The sequence below is a fragment of the Protopterus annectens genome, chromosome 17.part0 (genome assembly GCF_019279795.1).
Source record: "Protopterus annectens isolate FY-2018-M chromosome 17.part0, PAN1.0, whole genome shotgun sequence".
In the NCBI taxonomy this organism is placed as follows: Eukaryota; Metazoa; Chordata; order Ceratodontiformes; family Protopteridae; genus Protopterus; species Protopterus annectens.
Window position 1 is genome coordinate 50624490 of NC_056751.1, and position 23522 is coordinate 50648011.

The window sequence follows — 23522 nt, forward strand, 5'->3', positions numbered from 1 at the left end:
CAAAATCAGTTATTCTAACAACAGTTTAAGTTTATAAGAGCAGTATTTAAAATCTGTCTTTATTTTTGGGTCATTGTTCTCCCATTATTTGAGGCTTTGTTCAGATTCCTTGTGTTAGGAATTTGAGCGGTATGACCATGGCAAATCTCTTCTAGTCAGTATCAATGCACATTCTACCAGAGCCTTGGCTTCTGTGACATACTGGAAAGGAGTGAACTCTAGAAGTATTCTACACTCTAGAAATATTCTAGAGGCAGGTACCTGATCCTCTGTACTTACTTTTGTATTGTATTACAACCCAGACTGGCTTTGCTAGGATACTTTTCCAGGATCTCATAGACCCTTATCTTTCCTCCTTCTAGGTTGGATAGGCTTTGGTAATCAGCCCGTATAGCCAAAGGTTACTGCAGCAGTGAGAAATTTGAACATTATGTTCATCGGTCTCATTGCTGCAGTAGCCATGCCTACCCTCTATTCCCTTCTGTATACAGTTAGTTGTTGGGATATAAAGTTATCGGTTACAGTTTATATATTTTATGTGTTCTATATTAGTGAGCTCTTACTCTCTGTATGGGCAAGAAAGACCTGAAATTGTATGTACTCTGCCTGTTGATTTCTCTGTAAAGGGCTAGCCAGTCAGAGTGAAGGTGTTGGCGGAGCTAGAGCTTTGTGAAGCTGACCAGTCGTATCCAAGGCAGGATAAAAAACATGCAGCCAAAGGCAACTGCAGCAATGAAGAATTTGAACATGTACTTTTATGCCAAGTGCAACTTACACAAATGTACTTTCCCCTTTTCTGTTTGGGCATGGGCAGTTGACACTGACTTCTTCACAGACTCCTCTAACCCCCAGTTGGCTGCTGTGCATTCCCTGGCTCTTGGCGTTTCGCTGTGTCCTACGCTTGTGATCCAGCCCATCCTGCTCTACCCTACTGAATTTTTGATCCCTACTCGAAGGCCACAATACAGAAGCCTCAACTAAGGACTTTCTTTCAAGTTGTAAAACTACCTTCGTTTCCCAGCAAGGAACTTGACCTGGAACTTGTGATCCAGCCCATCCTGCTCTACCCTACTGAATTTTTGATCCCTACTCGAAGGCCACAATACAGAAGCCTCAACTAAGGACTTTCTTTCAAGTTGTAAAACTACCTTCGTTTCCCAGCAAGGAACTTGACCTGGAACTTGTGATCCAGCCCATCCTGCTCTACCCTACTGAATTTTTGATCCCTACTCGAAGGCCACAATACAGAAGCCTCAACTAAGGACTTTCTTTCAAGTTGTAAAACTACCTTCGTTTCCCAGCAAGGAACTTGACCTGGAACTTGTGATCCAGCCCATCCTGCTCTACCCTACTGAATTTTTGATCCCTACTCAAGGCCACAATACAGAAGCCTCAACTAAGGACTTTCTTTCAAGTTGTAAAACTACCTTCGTTTCCCAGCAAGGAACTTGACCTGGAACTTGTGATCCAGCCCATCCTGCTCTACCCTACTGAATTTTTGATCCCTACTCGAAGGCCACAATACAGAAGCCTCAACTAAGGACTTTCTTTCAAGTTGTAAAACTACCTTCGTTTCCCAGCAAGGAACTTGACCTGGAACTTGTGATCCAGCCCATCCTGCTCTACCCTACTGAATTTTTGATCCCTACTCGAAGGCCACAATACAGAAGCCTCAACTAAGGACTTTCTTTCAAGTTGTAAAACTACCTTCGTTTCCCAGCAAGGAACTTGACCTGGAACTTGTGATCCAGCCCATCCTGCTCTACCCTACTGAATTTTTGATCCCTACTCGAAGGCCACAATACAGAAGCCTCAACTAAGGACTTTCTTTCAAGTTGTAAAACTACCTTCGTTTCCCAGCAAGGAACTTGACCTGGAAGTATGTGTTACTCCTAACCTTGTAATACTTCAGGTAGTAGATACCTATTGGTAGGTCGCAGTGTGCCTCCCTGCCAGGTTAGCCTGCAGCCAATACTCCCTACCCACCCCTTTGGTGTCCTGTGAACAACCCTCCCTCCTATCTATTTCTATACTTCACTATCTCACTGTCAGCTTCCTCCTTATTACTGATACTAAGACTGTGTTTCATTCTAGATAACTGCCTTTCAGCTGCCTCCCTCTTACTGATACTACGACTGTGTTGCTTTTCCTAACTGCCCACCAACTGGCACTCCACAATCTTCCTACTGTCTCTTTTACTCCTGCCACTCTCCTCCTCGTCTCACCTACCTTGCTCCATTGCACCTCTTCTGCAATCCTCTCCCTTACTATCTCTCATTTGACTGCCTATCCACATTTTGTCTTCCACTTAGCTAACACCCATCGCAATCCTTCACTTAACCTACTATCCTATCCAACTGTAATCCCTCCATATCCATACCCATAACTGTAATTCTCAGACTTTCTTTCCACCTACTACACATCTCAGTAAACTTACCTTCTGCTCTCTCTCTTTTCTGATTGTTTTTCACCACTCTTTCTCCTTCTCTGGGCTCTTCCCACTGCTCGCCTCTACGGGCTCACTCCCCTACCCTGCCCCCAATTCCCACCCGCCCCACTGGTCCTACTTTTATACCTCTTATTGACACACCCCTACCCAATCAGGTATAATCCCTCTGTTGCCAACCCTCCCTCTTATCTCATACCACACCCAACTTTCTCATAACCCTCCTCCACACTACCTCTTAAAGTCTTTCACACTACTTTCCTTTCTTCTTCCTTCTATTTTCCTTTATCTCTATCGGTTTCCCTAACCTACACTATGTGGACATTATCTCTCCCAATATACTTTCAAATAACTATCTGTTTAACACTCTTACCTCCTCTTGTGATTACTCATCTCCTAACCTCCTATGAACACCCACTCCCTCTACTCTTGTGCTTCCCTCTAAGCACACCTCTACACCTAACTCACCTTCTACACTAACCACATTAAATCTTCCTACCATACCTAACTACATATCTACCAAACACCACAAACTTGCTTACCCTAAGCTAAGTAAACAAAGAAATAAAAATATATTGACATCCTACATAAACAGTCCCAGCTCCAATATTTCTTATTGTTTCAATCACTATTAGATGGGGACATTCACCCTAACCCTGGCCCAAATAGCACAAACACTAATAGTTATATTAAACAAGACAAAGATTCTCCTATATCATCAAACACTTATACCAACTCTCTCACCATAGCTCATCTTAATATACGTAGCATTTGTAACAAGATCTCTCAACTCCATGCCCTTTTAGATGTTCACCATTTTGATATCTTATGTTTATCAGAAACTTGGCTAAAACCTACCATTAAGGATAATGAAATTACCTCCGGTATAATATCTTTAGACTGGACCGTAAAACCAAAAGGGAGGTGTATGAGCAATTCTGTACAAAGCACAACTACAAATTAGTATTATAAATCCTAACCTTACTCAGGACAATAATGCAGAAGTAATCAGCTCAAAACTTCAAATCAACCCTAATAAAGCTATTAACATAATTTGTGTATATCTCCCCCCAGGAAATAACACTAACACTCTAGAATGCATCCTGAGCTTGCTGACAAACAACCTCCCCCAAGAAACAGTAGTTCTAGGTGACTTTAACATTGATTGGAATTCATTTAATAGTATAAACCCTACATCCCACATAAACCTATATGGCTTCTCTCAACTCATTAACTGTCCAACCAGAACTGATAAATCCAACAACCATAAATCTATTCTAGACTGGATTCTGATTAATACTCCCCAACAAACCTACCAGTCCGGTACCCTTCCAGATGATCTAAGTGACCATTCTTTAACTTATGTCATTAGACACAAAATCAACCTAACCTTACCTGCCACACTTAGAACACTAAGAACAAAAAAGACTTTTAACTCAGAACATTTTCTAGCTGATCTAAAATATTGTAATTGGTCCTCATTGAAATATCTTCCCCTTAATGAAGCAGTAGATTACTTTAACTCTACATTCTTATCAATTCTAGACCAACATGCCCCAACTTGTACCATCAGAACCAAATCAAAAGTAGCACCCTGGCTAACTAATAATACTAGGCATAAAATCATTATTAGAAATAAATCATGGTCAAAATGGCGCACCACTAAAAATCAAACTGATCATCAAAATTTAGAGAGCTTAGAAACAGCACTAAAAGAGCTATCCTGACCGACAAAAAACTATTACCTTCAGCTGCAGAACATTACTAATAAGGAACCTAAAAATTCTGGGCCAGTATTAATAATCTTCTGTCTCCAGGTCACTCCATTACACCTAATCCCCAGGACTCTAACCCAGAAAACCCTAAACAAACAGCAAATGACTTCAACTCATTCTTCACAAACACTATCCAAACACTAGCTAGTCATCTATCTCCTGATACCTCAAATCTTCCTCCATCCACATTAAATCCACCTCCTACACTCCAATTACAACCAGTCTCTACCTCCTTTATCACATCATTGCTCCTAAAGTTAAAACCCACCACTCCCTCTGCAGACAAACTGCCTGCAGAATTCTTACAGATAGGTGCCAAAGCCTTAGCCTACCCTATTTCCATCCTGATCAATAGATCTATAAAGGAAGGAATCTTTCCCTCTATCTGGAAAATATCTCATATCATCCCACTACATAAAGGAGGAAACTCTAATGATTTCTCTAACTTTCGTCCAATAGCTCTCCTCTCACCAATCGCAAAAATCATGGAAAAATGTATTCACAAACAAGTATTAAATCACCTTCTCAACAACAACTTACTTTCTAACTGTCAGCATGGTTTCAGACCCTCACACAGTACCACTACTGCTTTACTCTCCTTCACTAACTCCATTAACACTAACCGTAACAATAACTATCTATCTTCCTCTGTCTTCATCGACCTATCCAAAGCTTTTGATATGGTGAATCATAAACTTTACTACATATCCTACAATCACTGGCTCTTGATCATCTTGCCTTGTCCTGGTTTGCATCTTACCTAGAAAATCGTCAGCAGGCAGTACTTTGGAAAAACTCACTTTCTAATCTTCTACCTATCTCCTTAGGTGTACCTCAAGGCTCTATCCTAGGCCCTTTGCTATTTTCTATCTTTATTAATGACCTTCAATCTGCTATCCCATATTCTACCTGTATACAATATGGACGACTCAACTATAATCTGCTCTGCTAACTCTCATACAGAACTCCAGTCACTTACTCAAAAGCTTTCAGTGCTGTAGAACAATGGTTCTCTTACGCTGTCTACTCCTCAACCCCAAGAAAACAAAACTATTACTTTTTTCACCTACTGTAAATCTACTCCACCTTACTTTACTCTTACATCCACTGACGGAACACTCATCTCTCCTGACTTGACCACAAAACTATTAGGGATAACTATTGATAATAACCTCAACTTTGACTCTCACATCAACAACACCATAAAATTAGTTAATAAAAAATAGGATTCCTTTACAGAATCAAACCTTTCCTAACACCCACAGCAGGGTCCACCATTGCTAGATCTCACCTAATCTCCACTCTTCTCTATGCTTCCCCATTTACACTAATCTTTCCAAAACAACATGAAGAAACTAGAAACATCCTATCATAACATAGCTCGATTCGCTATTGGATCTCCTTTTAGAACTCATCACTGCTTGAACCTAAAAGAACTAGGCTGGATTGAACTTCCTAACCAACTTGTACTTCAACAGATCTTAATTGCTTATAAGATTCTATATCAGCCAACCAACACACCAACACTTACTAGCCTTATTTCTCCATACAACAACCTGCAACTACGTTCCTCAAATAAACTTCTGATTAATATTACCAAACCTAACAATAATGCAGGCGTCAGTTTATTCTCCAACTCTGTTGGAAAAACATGGAATAAACTACCCTCTGATATCACTTCTTTAACCTCTTTCCAACTTTTCAAATTTCAACTAAAGATTTATCTCAATAAACACTGGCTTTGCTCCTGCACTAATCCTGACTAATGCCAACTCTTCTCTCTTCCATTACCCTTGTTTAAAAAAAAAAAAAAAAAACTTTATGTTTTATATTATCTGGTTAACCTGCTATGATGTCATGTGAACTTTTATGCCAATGTATTTTTTATCTGATTATATTATTGTTTTTTATTTCCTATCTTTCTTATGTAACCATTTATGCCTTTTTGTAAAAGTGTACAACTGATGGAGCTTTTCTCCCCGGGCCTCTACTGAAAATGGACGTATATCCAGTTGGACTAGCCCGGTCAACAAATGTAAAATAAATAAAAAATTTGCTCACAAAAGACAGGTGTTGTTTGATACTCCCCATCCTAGAAAATCTTCAATTGTCAGCTTAGATGACAGAATTTTGATAACCTTTAATCACCTGTTTTCTGAGGACGTGTGTCTGGTACGTGATCATTTGTGTGAGTTACTGTACTCTGGCCTTTTTTATTCCTCTTTAAAGGTTCATTTGTTAGCCATTTCAGCTTATCTGCCCTTAGATCCTCCTTTTTAATCAACGTCATGTTAAACAATTTAACTCGAAAGAGGTGTTGGATATCCATTCACATAGAAAGCAGGCTGCTCCTCCTTGGAATCTTAACTTTGTGCTTGCAAAACTTAATATTTACATATGAATTAGTTATCTGGCTGAATTGAGGTTCTTAGCATGGAAGACTGTTTTACACATTGCTCTGACTTTTGCTAGGAGTGTCTGAGCTGTAAACACTAGTGGTGGGTCACCCCTATTTCATTTTTCACAAGGACAGGGTTTCTTTAAGAATGAACTCTTCTTTTATTCCTAAAGTGGTCTCAACTTGAGTAGACAAAACTCAAGCCTTCCAGAAAACTAAGCACTTATTTGTCTACTATAAGAAGGTAAGAGGAAAGAGAAACTTATGTCAAAGCAGACTATTTTCTGATGGTTGTCCCATGCTATTGCTTTTTGTTATACTCGCCATAATAAGCCACTTCTGGCTTGTGTTAGGGCCCATTTCACTAGGGCTTTGGCTTCTTTGGTGGCTTTCTGAAAAGAGTTGGACTCTAGAAATATTCTAGAGTCAGCAATTTGGTACTTGTTGCATACCAAACACTACAAACTGGGCTTCTTTTCCAAGTCCAAAACAGGATTTACCAGGACCATTCTCCAGGGGCTTCTGGATATTTAATTAATTTCTGCTTTCCTTCTTTATTTCTAAGCTTGGTCCATCTACCCAGATAACTTAGGCTACTTCAACAGTGATCTAATCTTGAAAATATTACAGTTGAGAAAGTAAATTTACCATGACAGTAGGTGTTCTATTAGATCATTGTTGTAGTAGCTGTCTCCTCCCTCCACCCCTCTTCTTTTGGGTGTTTTCTTTTTGTATTGTCAGTGTGTAGCTGTATATACTTTTGTGCATATAGTTTACCTTTTGGTACGTTTCCTAATTTTTTTCAAGACTCTCTTCTCCTTCTACTAGGCAATAAAGCTTTGAGTATTTTGGCTCTCTAACGGAGCACCTCTCAAGCTCTGGACAGTGAGAACACATGGAGGGTACCCTTCAGCTTTGTAAGCTGGGTGGTCTGTGGGGGATAGTAGCCAATTAGCTTAGGCTACTGCAACGGTGATCTATTAGAACATCTAGTGTTAGGGTTAGTTTACTCACACTGTTGTACTTTATCTTTGCCTTCTGGTGATGGATTTTAGTTCTTTGCTGATCTTTTTGATTAAATCTTTAATGTAGGTAGATTTGTTATGGGACTTGTTTTTTTCTGTTGTTAAAGATCTTATTCATTGTGGTGTACCACCAAGGTGGTTTATTCTTACATTTAACATTATATTTGGTTCTGGTGGGGACTGTTAGATCTTTACAAAATGTCATGGGGAGTAGTGGCGTTGCTTATAAACTTGGATCACTCATCACAGTATTTAATCAAGTTTGCATATGTAAAGTAATTGAATTCAAAGTTGATGATAATTGTTGTGTGGTTAGTGGCTTTAAAGGAGGAGGTTGTTAATTTATGGTTTTACTTGACCTGGAATGGAGATACAAAAGGCTTGATACTTTTGGGGGCAGTGTTGCTGGGGACCAAGCCCAGAATGTTCAAGCCCTTAGTGGGCTGGTTAACTGTCTCTTCTAAGAAGTTATTGTTTATTAGGTTTAGCAATCTTTGGGCATGCCCAGATTTAGAGGTGTATGTATACCAGTTAATTGAATGATAATTAAAATCCCCTAATGTAAAAGTATCTTTTGATATGGGTACTTCACTAAATAGATGTAGGAACCTTTGTACTCTACTAGAGACATCAATGGTGTCCTGTATCAGGTTTTAAGTTTAATCATTCTTATTAAGTATAAAATACATAAACATGTGCATTTATTAGGCAGAATATATGTATTCATTAAGTTGTTGAGTGTGTACTGCTTATACTTTTATATATATTTTTATATAAATGTTTATGCTTATATCTATGCACATAAGTAGTTACTAAATGGGGAATATGATTATATGTATTTATTCATTGACTTTTTATGTATTTTATTTATATTTAGCCACATGTTCTTGTCTTTACATTTTGCGCATGTGGTTTTTAAACAGAGTTTTTCTGACTTCAGCAATTAACTAAGGCAAAACGTAACCATAGTGATTAATTGATTGCTGAGTGCTGAATTAACTTTGAGTGGTAGGATTGGTTGTTCTAGTAAAGTATTTAAGTGCTGTTGCTGTTTGAATGAACTGTCTTGATGAAGCAATGGTTACCATTGCGAAAGCGCTCACCATTTTGTATTAAAAAAGAAGATTTTACTTTGTCGTGGTTCAGCTTCTTTATTCCATCTACCTTCCTACTGGGCACCTGTGTTTCAACAAAAGCTAAAAGAAGCCGTTCAGTTTAAACTTTGCTGTTCCCTGGGTCAGCCAGCTGTCCATTTCACCAGTCAGTTACATTCTGTCACAAAGCAACATTTATTGCAAAAGTAGACTTGCCTCCCAGTACAATCAAGTAAAAACATATTGGCTTAATTTAGAATGTAAATACAGATAAACGAAAAGGAAGACGGCCATTGACCTGTAAGCAACAATTTCTGAATACCTCCGACAGCTTACTTCTGAATCAAACATCTACTTACTGTAGCAATAAGTATGAATTAGAGTCTAGTAACTATTTGTATGCAAAGAACAAAGTCCTAATGACATTTGGCATGAGATTCATTTGAAATTTACAAAGGAAAGTATGAAGATTACCCTCAATGGAACCTACATCTTGAAATATGTGGTGGAACTCTAACACTTTAAGCAATTAAAATCTGATTAAAAATTCTGTCTGTCTAAATAAAACTTCAGCTATAAGAGTAGCAAAACAGAAGAAGATCAGCTCAAGAATATTGTATGATGGCCACCCATACCACTAAAATCACTTCCATCATAATTTCAGAGAAGGAAAATACCAGTAAGTGACACAAATTGACTGCACAAGAAGAAAGAAAACTACCAATGGCTAATCTGAAGTTGGAGCAAAGCTTCAACATTGAAGAGTTAAAATATGCATTAACTCCTATTCAGTCAGTGACTTGGTAACATCTGTATGCAGCTAACAAGTATTAAGGATGCTGTAGTTGCCATTACAAATAGAATTGAACAATAACATTTAAAAATTCCAAGTTATAAAGACAAAACTGAGTCGGTGAAAGTCTCCATCAACGACCACAGTAAAGACATCACTAACGTTAATGAAAAACGTCTTGATTTGGAGGCAAAGAATAACAGGAATAATCTTTTAATAAGAGGCATTGCTGAATCAGTTAATCATCCAGACTTATCCGCTGCGATACAAGAAATTTTGAATCTACTTAGACATCCAAATGCCTCTTCTCTGAGCATTAATTGAGAAAGCATGTCATGCTCTTGGAAGAACATGAGTAAATCATAATCCGAGGCTTGTTTATGGTAAGTTACTTATCTTTCAGGATGTTGCCTATATTCTACAAGTAAGAAAGAGCTTGTTTGGAAGGGCAAGAAAATTAGAATTTCTCAAGATAACTAGCTCTGCCTTATAAGCATTAAAGAGAACTCTTTAGTACCCTTCTGTGCTTGTCTTATTCAAAACAAAATGAAATACCAACATTTTTTCCCAGCAAAGTTAACATTTATATACAAAACAATTAAGTATTAAATATTGAAGAAAAAGCAAACCCTATATTTCCTAAACTATTTGGTTTAATTGTTTAAATGTAAGTACATCAAGCTCTAGTTATGCTCAGTAATAACCAAAGTTTATTAATAATCACAGCGACTCACAAGTCTCGCCATTGAGTACTTATTGGTTTTCTTCATTTCTAGGAGCACAGGTCTTGAGGAGATATCTGCCATTTTGATATGAGGAGTCAATGCTGAGGATCTATAAACACAAAAGAATGAGCACAAGACAAGAGGAAGTAAGACTCAATTAAAAAGTGGTATTTATTTACAGAGGGACACTGACTCAACTTAACCAAATCGTAAAGGAGGACAAATATCATCAAGGTCCATTGTTATTAAATGACTTCCTGTTCCTGACCTAGACTTTCTCTTGTACATAGCCCCAAGTGAAATAAGAAAATGGGACTATTGAAACTGAATATTAGTCTCTTAACTGTTCAGTTTGAACTATATTAGTCTTTTAACTGTCCACTTTGAACTAAAAATTTTAAAAGTATAAATTCTTATTAACATGACTGTTCATTTCTACTAAAGTTTAAACAGAAAATGCAGATGTTCTTCGTGTTTCACTGTTGCAGTCATCACATTTGGGTTATCTGCTTGCAGGTAGCCCTCAGTCGGCCTGGTTATTAAAGTCTTGGATCCCGCGTCGGTTGCGGTCTCATCTTCAGTGACATCAGGTAGTCAGGGGTATAAAGCATGCAGCTGACGCCATTACATCAGTCTTTCTTGCCGTGCGGTGCCTGAAGCAGAAGCAGTAAGCAAGTGCCGGTTGGCTGACTCCTGAAATTTTCGCTTTTGAGTTTCAGATCTGAAGTCTTCAACTAAACTAAGTACCCCGTTGGGGATCCTTTTTCTTGCTCTAAACCGATGTCAGTAAAAGTCAACAATTGTATTTCTTGTGGAAAGCAAATACCTCAAAAGATTTTCATTTGTACTGCATTCCCCTCCTAGGCCCAGACCACGACGTACCTCGCAATCGGTTTTGTGCCTTATTCAAACCTCGTACTATTCGTCGTCAGTTCATTTTCGCATCTAAATACTTTGTTTGTTGCGTCTTTCGGCTTTTCCCGGTTAGGGGTCGCCACAGTGGAACTCCGGTCCGCTAAAGATTGGCAGTAGATTTTTACGTGCCGAGTTGCCAGCTCTGATGCACAACCTTCAACGAAGGTACGCCCATTCATGCATGTCTCCACAAAGAAGACGCTCTAGCTGAGAATCGAACAGGATAACGTCTTACTGTGAGGCTACCAACATTTGAATCGAACAGGATACGTCTTACTGTGAGCACCACCACCGCAGTGTATCTAAATACTTTGGTACTTGGTTCAATTATCCAGAAATGGCTTCGGTAACCCACCCGACTACCAACATTCCAAAAAAAACGCAAAGATAAAGACAGAGACAGACTGCATAGGTCCAAAGCTGCCGACGATGCTTCTCCTAAGCTAGTCGCCAGTTCGCCGGTTCTCAGTGAGGTGATTTTGCAGACCCTGATACCCGCTACTTCAGATTCACAGACCTCTACTGAGACCCATTCGGAGTCCTCTACGGAGACCTGCAGATGTCTCTACCCTGGATGGGTCCAGAGCCGTCAGGCCTACTGACTTGCATATTAAACCGATGCCATCTTCTTCTTCAAGGCCTAAAACTCGATCCATGCCCAGAAAACCGACGCCCAGACCGCATGGTCAGGCCCCTTTGCTTAAAAAACAAATGATAAGAATGGCTGAAGATCTTATTACTCTAATCAGGGGAAGCCACCCTTCTCCCTCTAAGAGACCTAGGACTGATTTTCCTTCTGATTCTTCTAATCAGGATTCTGAAATTTCTGTTTTGTCTGATGACCAGGATTTGCCCTTATCTACCTATGAGGATTCTGATGCAGAGGACTCCATTCCCCTCCAAAGGATTTCTCTTTTGGTGAAACCTTGCATACTCTTAGGGAGCATTTCCGCTGGGAAAGCCAGGATTACTCTGACTCTAAAAAGAGGCTTAGGGAATTCTTACTCCTGCCTCAACACAGGCCTTTAGCTATCCCTCCTGTACTGGACATTGTAGATCATGCCTTCTCGGAATGTAGCCTGGACCCTGACTCTTTACCTCCTGCTCCCAGAAATCCTGATGGGTTTTATAGGGTACCTGACTCTCAAGTTCCTCTTTAAAAATCCTACTGCAGATCCTGGGACCATTTCACAGGGACCCAAGGGCATTAAGGCTACTACTGCCAAAAACCCTATTCCCTCTGCTAGAGATTCCAGGGTGCTGGATAGATTGGGTAAGAAGGCTTACACTTCTGCAACTTTGGCCATTAGGGCCTTAAACTGCCAGTTTCATACGTTAAAGTATCAGCAGCATATTATTGGATTGCTTAAACAGAAAATGATGTTGATTCCTGACTATGCTGAAAATAAAGAATTACAGTATTTAATGCATTCTGCTGAACAAGTTGAAAAACGTACTTTGCAATGTGGTTTTCATTCATTAGAGGCATCTTGCAGGGCTGCTGTCACTGGGTCTGTACTGAGAAGGCATGCATGGCTTAAGAAGCAATCTTTGCCAGATCATGTTAAAGCTAAATTACTGGATGCTCTCTTAAATCAAGACCACCTGGTTGGCAACAAAGCAGAAGAAGTACTTAAAAAGATGGAGGAAAAAGCTAAATCTATGCAAACTGTTAAAGATTTCCTGCAAGTACAGTCTCACAGATTTAGTAGGCATTGGCCCTCTAAGAATTGGTCCTTTCCTGCCTCTTCCAGGCCTTCTCAGTCCAAACCCAGAACCAGCAGAACACCCAGGCTTCAGTTCCAAGGTACTCAAAGGCCCAAGCAGTGGGGGGTTCCCCACTTCCAAAGCAGGGAGCAGTAACTTTAAACCTTCCAAGCCCTGCTCATCTGACTTTTCCTTTAGGGGGAAAAATCACCCTGCATTCATGCAAAAAATTGGGAACTCATTACCCAGGACAAATGGGTCTTAAACAGTTTCACAAGGATACAGATTCCACTTCCACTCCTTACCAAACCCAAACGGTTGGCCAGACCTACCCCCAAATCAGTGGGCAGAGGCTCAAAAGCAAGTTCTCTCTCTTTTAAGCATCAGGGCTATTCAACCTGTCCCAGAAGAAGAATGGGGACAAGGTTTTTACTCAGGACTTTTCCTGGTACCCAGGATAGACAATTCCTGGCATCCTATCCTGGACCTGTTTATCCTAAACACATTTTTGGTAATCCCAAAATTCAAGATGCTAACTCTTCATCAGCTGCTTCCCATGCTAGGCAAAAATGCTTGGTTGGCAACACTGGATTTAAAGGAAGCATACCTGCACATCCCAATAAGGGAATCCTGCAGAAGATACCTACGCTTCAGAGCAGGCTACATGCACTATCAGTTCTCTCCACTGTCCTGTGGCTTATCTACTGCGCCCAGGGTATTCACAAAGTGCCTAGCTCCAGTCATTGCATTTTGCAGGCAAATAAATATTCAAATATTCCCATACCTGGATGATTGTCTAATTCAAGCAGAAAGCCAGGACATACTTTTAAATCATCTGGCATTTGTAAAGAAATTGCTAACTTCTCTGGGGTACACCATAAACGAAAAGAAATCACATCTTGTACCCTGCCAACAAATTGTATTCCTGGGAGCAAGCTTGAATGCAACTTCCCAGATGGCCTACCTCACGCCAGAGAAACAAGTTCATTTGACAGCCTACTTCAGACTATTGGCCACAAAGACCCAGCTATCTGCAAGGAAAATACTGCAAGCCCTAAGGTTCATGGCCTCTTGCATTCTACTAATTCCATATGCAAGACTGCATATGAGGAAACTGCAACGGTATCTAAAAAGCCTATGGTGTCAACATTCTCAGGATCTAGAATCAAGGATTCCTAGCATACCTTGTCTAAAAGATAGAGTTCCTGTGGTGGGCAGGGGCCTGCCACCAAAACAAGGGACTGCCATTCACTCTACCCCCTGCCGCCCAAACCCTAACAGACTCATCAGACTATGCATGGGGAACTCACTTGGCAGGGCAGTGCATTCCGGGCAAATGGAACCCAAGTCAAATGCACATGCATATCAATCAAAAAGAAATGTTAGCTGTACAGAATGCTCTGACAGCCTTCAAGGACCACATTCTTCCAGTACAATTACTGGTAAAGATGGACAACACCACTGATGTTCATCTTGTTACACTGCTGCAGTCATTACACTTGGGTTATCCTGCCGTCAGGCGGTCCCGCAGTTGGCCAGAGTTCCAAAGTCTTGGTCCGGCATCAGTTGCTGTCTCTTCTTCCCTGACGTCAGTGCGCCAGAGGTATATAAGATGCATCCGATGCCATTTTCTTCAGTCTTTCTTGCCGTGCGGTGCCCGAAGCAGAAGCGGTTCGCAAGTTCTGGTCAGCCGACTCCTGAGATTTTCGAAGATGAATTTCAGATCCAAAGTCTTCAATAAAGCTAAGTACCCCGTTGGGGAAACTTTTTTCTTGCCTCAGACCAATGTCAGAAAAAGTTAATAATTGTATTTCTTGTGGGAAGCAAATACCTCATAAGGACTTCCACTCTTACTGTATTCCATGCCTAGGCCCTGATCACGACGTCACTAGTTGTCGGTTTTGTGCTAGATTTAACAAACGCAATATAAAACGACGTTTTGATTTTGCTTTGCACTGCTTCGGCCGAAGGTGCAATTATACTTTGCCTTTGGATCAACCAACGACCGCAATTCTGAAAAAATGCAAAGGCAAGGATAAAGACAGGCATCCGAGGTCCAAAGCAGATGAAGAAACCTCTTCTAGGCCAGTCGCCGGTTCGCCAGTTCTCAGTGAGGTGCTTTCGCTGCCCCTGACACCCGCTACCTCAGAGCCACAGGCCGCCTCTGTCTCCCACGTGGAGACAACTAGGCCTCTGGAAACTCAAGGTATTGGGCCTACGGAAACTAATCCCTCAGATGGGTCCGGAGCCGCTGAGCAGGCATCGGCTTCTGAGGGTGTTTTCAGACCTTCACAACTTACCATTAAAGCAACAGCCAAGACAAAAGTACCATTAAAGACAAAGAAGCAAGTACAGCATTCTCCTGGACAGTCCTCCATGCCTAAGAAACAGATGCTTAAAATGGCCGAAGACCTCATTACTCTAATCAAGGTTCCCATCCCCCTCCTGAGAAAAGGCCTAGGCAGGATACAGACTATGATTCCTCTGATAAGGTTTCCATTTCCTTTGATTCCTCTTCAGACCAGGGATACTCTCTTCCCCCCTATGAGGACTCTGATGCTGAAGAATCTATCCCTTCAGCCTCACCTCCTGAAGATTATTCTTTTGGGGAAACTTTACATACCATGAGGGAGCATTTCCATTGGGAAAGTCAGGATTATTCAGAATCCAAGAAAAGGCTCAGGGATTTCCTTTTATTGCCTCAGCACAGGCCCCTGGCTATTCCGCCTGTGCTAGATATTGTGGATGATGTGTTCTCTGAATCCAGCTTATCTCCTGATTCTTAGCCCCTTGCACCAGTCAAGCCAGATAGGATTCCCTGACTCTCACAAGTTTCTTTATAAAAACCCTTCTGCTGATCCAGAAAGTATTTCCCAGGGTCCAAAAGGGGTTAAGGCTTCCATTGCAAAAAATCTAGTACCCTCTGACAGAGATTCCAGAGCTTTGGATACATGGGGGAAGATAGTTTGCACTTCTGCAACTTTAGCAGTAAGGGCTTTAAATTGCCAGTTTCACATGCTTAAGTACCAACAATGTTTAATGGCTCAGTTAAAACAGAAAATGCTTGCAAGCTCAGAAGCTCCTGACTGTAAAGAAATGCAGGATTTATTGCATGCAGTTGAACAGGTGGGAAAACATACTCTGCAATGTAGTTTTGATTCTTTAGAGGCCTCTTGTAGAGCCGCAGTTACAGGTTCTGTGATTCGAAGACATGCTTGGTTAAAAGAGCAGAGTTTACCTGATCATGTTAAAGCAAAATTATTGGATGCTCCTTTACAGCATGATACCTTGTTTGGTGTTAAGCAGAACAGGTGCTAAAGAAAATGGAGGATAAAGCTAAATCTATGCAAACAGTCAAGGATTTCTTACAGGTACAGCCACCTCGATTTAGCAGAAATCGGCCAACAAAGAATTGGTCCTTTCCAGTGTCAGACAGGCCACAGAGAGGCAGATACAGATGCCCAAGAGGCAGATCTCTACCCCAAGGCTCTAACAGACAACGACAGTGGGGCACCTCAACCCCAAAAGGAGGTGAGGACAAGTCTCAACCTTACAGGAAACAGTCCCAATGACTTCCACCTTCGTACGTCAAGCACTTCCCTTTTGGCAGCCCCCTTAGGGGGAAAACTAGCACTTTTTTCTCAAAACTGGCAAACAATCACCCAAGACAAATGGGTTCTGAATATTGTGACTCAAGGTTACAGGTTCCACTTTCACACTTTACCAAGGCTAAAAGGAATGCCAGACCTGCCACAAAATCAATGGGCAGAGGTACAAAAACAAATTTCAGCCATCATGGACATGAGAGCTATTCAAAAAGTACCACAACAGTAACAAGGACAAAGATTTTACTCAATACTCTTCTTGGTCCCCAGAAAGGACAAGGCCTGGAGGCCCATACTAGACCTTTCAACTCTAAATACTTACCTGGATATTCCAAAATTCAAAATGTTGACACTACAGCAGCTTCTACCCATGCTGGGCAAGAAGGCTTGGCTTGTTACTCTGGACCTCAAAGAGGCATACCTGCATGTCCCTATCAGACAAAATTGCAGAAGATACCTCATATTCAAAGCTGGTACAATGCACTACCAATTCTCTGCACTGCCCTTTGCTTATCTACTGTGCCCAGGGTCTTTACAAAGTGCTTGGCACCAGTAATTGCATTTTGCAGACAAAAAGGAATTCAAATATATCCATACCTGGATGACTGCCTCATTCAAGCAGAGACAAAGGACATTCTTATAAAGCATCTGGCATTTGTAAAAAGGTTGCTAATTTCTCTAGGGTACACAGTAAACGAAAAGAAGTCAAAACTAGTGCCCTCACAACAGATTATATTCCTGGGTGCCAGCTTAAATACAACGGCCCAGATGGCTTATCTCACACCAGACAAACAAGTTCAACTGACTCAATATTTTCAATTACTGGCAAAAAAGTCCCATCTTCCTGCAAGAAAAATTCTGCAGGCCCTGGGATTCATGGCATCCTGCATACTACTAGTACCATATGCCAGACTGCATATGAGGAAATTACAATGGTACCTAAAAAGTGTTTGCAGTCAACACTCTCACAATTTAGAAGCAGTAATACCAATGATTCCCTGCCTACAGCAGGAGTTTCGATGGTGGGCACAGGCATGTCACATAAACAAGGGTCAGCCTTTTACTCTACCCACAGCCAGGCAGACTCTAACAACAGATGCTTCGGATTACGCCTAGGGAGCACAGATGGCAGGAAAATGCATTCAGGGCAAGTGGACCGCAGACCAAATGCATCTTCACATCAATCAAAAAGAGATGTTGGCTGTTCAAAATGCCCTAACAGCTTTCAAGGACCTTCTGCATCCAGAACAATTATTATTAAATTCAGACAACACCACAGTAATGTGGTACATAAACAAGCAAGGGGGCACTCATTCTTATCCCCTATGCAGGCAAGCCATGACCTTGTGGAACACAGCTCTAACGTATCAAGTTCATCTGCAAGCACAATTCCTGCCAGGAAAGAAAAATACTCTGGCAGACGATCTAAGCAGAAATATCATGGACCCTCACGAATGGAAATTGAATCCACAAATCTTCAGCATGGTAACGCAAAAATGGGGATGCCCAGACATAGATCTTTTTGCCTCCCCACTGAATTGCCAACTACAAAAATTCTGCACAAGGACTTCACACACAAGCATGGAAAGTGGATGCTCTCTCGTTCAGCTGGAAAAACCTAAAAGTTTATGCCTTCCCACTACTGCCTCTCCTTTCAGAGGTACTCCTAAAAGCCAGACAAGAAAAACCACAGATGATCCTGATTGCTCCAGACTGGCCACGCCAGCACTGGTACCCAATCTTAAAGAACTTAACTCAAGGCCCACCATGGATTTTGCCTCAAATTCCACACCATCTGACTCAACAAAACAATCAGATCCTGCACGGTCAGCTCAAAACCCTAAACCTGGCTGCATGGCAGATTCATTAGTCAAACAGGCAACACCTCTATCTAAAGCTGTTATGGATGTCATTTTGGAGGCCAGGAGACCTAGCACCAGGAAAACTTACTCAGAAAAATGGAAGAGATTCTGTGCCTGGAACCAGGTTCAAAGCCTTGACCCTCTTGTCCCAAGCATTCCTCAGATTTTACAATACTTAACTGAGATGCTGGACAAAGGCCTATCCTTCTCATCAATTAAGATCCACGCCTCTGCCATTTCAGCACATTACAACACTGAACCTCTTTTATTCTCTCATCCCTTGCTAAAGCAGTACCTCAGAGGGGCTAAAAACATAAGACCACCCCGGAGAGCACCAACACCAACTTGGGACCTCAATTTTGTCTTGGAAAAACTGACCCTGCCACCTTTTGAGCCAGCTAATACAGCCGATCTAAAATTTTTATCATGGAAAACAGCTCTGCTCCTGGCAGTAACTTCAGCACGAAGAGTCTCAGAGCTACAGGCATTAATGGCAGTGGAACCTTTTATAATTTTTCATTAGGACAGGGTTTCTTTAAGGACAAACCCTACCTTTATGCCAAAGGTGTTATTTAGTGTGGCTCTTAACCAAACCATCCATTTGCCAACTTTTTATCCAAACCAAAACCAGAGAAACCGGATGGTGCCAAAATAAACTAATAAACCAGCAAAAAAGCACCTCGAGTCCAGTTGGAATGACATGAACAGCTTTAGTATAAGACCTTAAATTAAATCAAAAGGTGCTTCAACAAAGCATTGGTTTAAGGGTGTGCACAGTTATGCAACCAACTGATTGTACGTTTTTTATTTTTTATATTTTTCCCCTAATAGATTTGTTAGTTTTTCTATTGAATTGTACAGGTTATAGGTCACATTGAAGGTGGGAAGAGTTTTGAAATGATTTATTGTGGTCTCATTTTTTATATCACAAAAACCTGGCATTTTAATAGGGGTGTGTACACTTTTTCTATACCCACTGTATACCAAAAGAGAGATAGTGCAGATATATAATATCTTTTCTCAATTATATAATAACCATGAATCCTGTAAGATAACCAATGAAATAATGACTTATCAGGATTAGTTAATATTTTCTAGTCTAAGTCAAGAACAACAAAAAATATTAGCCACCTTTATCTTGATAAAACTACATCTAAAACCTCAAAGATGGGAAAAGCACCCACACCAGATTGGTTATCATCTGAATTCTAAAAGCATTTTTCAGATATTCTAGCAAAAATACTATATATGTTTTTCTGATAAGGCATACAATGTCTATATTTAAATAGATTAAAAAAATCATAATCCAAAACCTTATATAGTGAAATGTACCCCTAATCCAAAACCTTATATAGTGAAATGTACCCCCTTTTGCTTTAATAAATGTAGACATTAAAATATTATCTAAACCATATTAAAAGATATTACACTCAGTTGTTTTTCCACTCCAATCTGAATTTATAAAGATATTCAAACCTCTGACCAGTCAGTTATACAACACATGCTTCAGGATTTAAGCAAAACTCCATGGTTTACTATATAGAGTACCCAATGTCAGTATCAACCATCCAAAAACTCCTATCTAAACTCAAACCAACTACCCTCGCTGTCGACAACCTCCTAGCCGAATACCTCCAACTTGCATCTAGGGCCATCGCCTTCCCAATCACAGTACTAATAAATAGATCCATTAATGAACAATAAGTTCCTTCCTTGTGGAAAACCTCATGTATCATCCCCCTTCACAAAGGCGGCCCCTCCATCGACCTCTCAAACTACTGCCCCATCGCAATCCTTTCACCCCTATCAAAAATCCTTGAAAGATGTATCCATGACCAGCTCCTCTCTCTCCCCCCTACTCTCCAACAACCTACTCTCTAAAACTCAACATGGATTTTGACCAGGCCATAGCACCACCACCACCCTAATTAACTTCGCAAATACCATAAATTCTTACAAAAAAACAATGAAAACTTGTCTCTGCCACCTTCCTAGACCTATCCAAAGCATTTGACACAGTTTCCTACAATAAACTCCTGTTCTCTCTCTCAGAACTCACCCTGGATAATCCATACCTTACAATGGTTCAGTAGCTACTTAGACAGCTGCTCACAATCTGTCAAATGGCTCAACTCCCTATCCTTCCCTCTGCCAGTCAAATGTGGCATACCTCAAGCCTCTATACTTGGCCCACTTCTGTTCAATATCTTTACAAACCAACTCCACTTAGCAACCATAAAAGCTGATATAGTCCAATACGCAGATGACACTGCCCTTATCTGCTCTGCACCCAACATCCAACTGCTACAAACCCAAGCCCAAGAATTCTTCTTAGAAATAGAAAACTGGCTAAACAATTCTCCGCTAATACTGATCCCCAAAAAAATCCACAGCTAATCTTTTTCCACCCAACAAAGACTATAGACCCCACCTTCTCCATTCTGTCTGCCAATAAGACACTCATAACTCTTATCTCAGAGGCCAAACTACTAAGTCTTGTAGTTGATTGCCAAACTATGAGGTCTTACAATTGACCTCCAATTTAAATACAATAAACACATATCCATAACCATATCCAATAAAGCTAGGTTGCCTCTATCACAGCAACAAATGCTTAACCTCTGAATCCAGAAGCACCATAGCCAGAACTCATCTCTTATCAACTGTACTTCATGCATCCCCAGTACTAACAAATTTAAATAAAACTGACTTGCACAAACTCACAACATGCTACAACAAAATAGCTAGGTTTGCAACCAGTGATAAATCATGTTCCCACCACTGCCAATCCCTGCATAAACTGCACTGACTAGAATTTCCAAACTTAGTTCACTATCACCAACTCAGTTTGGCCCGTCAAATACTGTATCACCCAGTAAAAACCCCTGCCCTAACAGGCCTTTTAAACTTCCATAACACCAACAGGGAACTACAGTCCAGTAACAAAGCCCTAATTGAAGTCATTCCTTGTAAAAGCAGCTCAGGGGAATCTCTATTCTCTTACGAAGTTGCAAAAATATGGAACACGCTATGCCACAAAGAGACCTCAGGCTACAAAGCCACACTACCACATTCAAAAAACTCCTTAAATCACACCTATATGAAAACCATATATGTAACTGTAACAACACTCCATGAACCCACCTTACCCAGCCTGCAAACCACAGGTGGCCCAGAGGAACACTACTCCACTAACTTATTCTCTACTTAGGCAGGTTTGTACATAGTATACAGATCTACCAAACTTTTCACTACTGTTAAATAAATTGCATGTCCTCTGTACTTGAACTCACGTACAAATGTACTGGAATTATTTTTTTTAACTATTGTTAAACTTTTTAGACCATTGATAAACTTTTTTTAAACTACTCTTCAACTTTAACTGGTTTTTGCTTAATTAGTTCTGGAGCTTTTCTCTCTAGGACTCCGCTGAAAATGGACATCTGTTGTCCATTTGGATTATCCTGGTAAACAAATGTTAATTAATAAGTAAATAAATAAAATAGAGTAAATACTAATTTTTTGTTTATGTCATGAACGAAAAGGAATTTCAAAACCAATTACTTAATATTATAAAACAATGTACAACAATATACCAACCTGGTTAGTTATTAATATCTCTTACTAGTTCCATCAGTATTTATTATGGAGTACGTCAGAGTTGCCCATTGTCACCCTACCTATTTAACTTGTATATTGAAACAGTTTTTCTGGGCTTTTTACAAAATTCATAATACAATATCCCATCATGCCAAAGGTTTAAGATTCCATATATAATTTTTGCAGGTGACCTGAATGTATACATAAACTATCCTAACACAGACTTGCTAGAAGTAGTAAATACAATCAAATCTTTTTCTACAATGAAATTTAATACAGATAAATTATTCATATCCACACTTGCAATAAATTTAAATTTTATAGGTACTTTCAATTTAGAGAATTTGCAGCTGAGATATTCTTGCACAAAGTTAGGGGTATCATACCGTTGTGACTTACTCTAAAACATACAAATTAATATTGATAAATGCTGGTTATCCTTCCAAAATGATATACATAACTGGACTAATGCAACATTTTCTGTCTAAAATAACTGTAGTCAAAATAAACATTTTTCTAAAATTCTTTTCCATTTCAGATCAGTAAATTATTTGCTTAAAATGTTTTTAAGTAAAATAGAAATAAATCTTTCAAAATTTATCTGGCACCCTAAATCCATCAAGATAAAATATTGCAAATTAATGGCACCAAAATCATATGGAGGCCTCATCTTGTCAGATTTGTACATTTTATTATCTAATAACTAGACCAGGGAGAGCTTGGTACACTATAAATATAGATCCTAAACCACTAAGTTGGATCCTTGCATGAGCATCGATTTGGCACAAATATTTCCTTTCATATCACTAGAATATTAAATGTGTTCCATTTATAGATAGCAATGATACATATACAAATGCAACATTTCTTCTAAGAAACACTAAAAGATTTCCATAGACTGATGCATCGTCTGAACAAAGAAGAGGAACTTGCTTATCTGCAGCCTAGCGATCAAAATCCTAATATCAAACTAAACAACTTCCCATTAGACTTAACACAGTTCCCTTTGATTAAAATAAAACAATATTGTATCAGTAAGATCCAAATATAACTTTAACCATGACCTTATTCCCAGAATCAAATTCTACAAGATTTTATGCATATTAACTCAAAATAAACCAGTATCAAAAGCATATAAATTAGTGATTCAAAGCAAGTTTAAAGGTAAATGTTTACATTCCTCAATCTTCGGAAAATATGACCATACTCTTAAGGATGCCACTGTAGTAAAATATTCTATGGAGCTTATTATTGAATTTATCCCACTTAAGAAATTACTTTACTCAATTTATGATTATAAATAATGCATAATTAAATCCAGCTAACAAGGCATTTTATTTTCCTAACGTATCTTTCAATTGTGAGGCATGTGGCGAGGTTAATGTACATGTAATGGATACATTTTTATCATATTTATCCATTTAAATGTTGTGGCAAACACTTGTAACAGGAACTAAAGTTATAGTCCCACCATCAAATTGATGGGATACTAACGTTACTGTATTTTCCCTGTACTAAGGATCATGAAGATAATTAAGACACAATAAGTTGTGCCTCATCCCTTCTAAAACTTTACA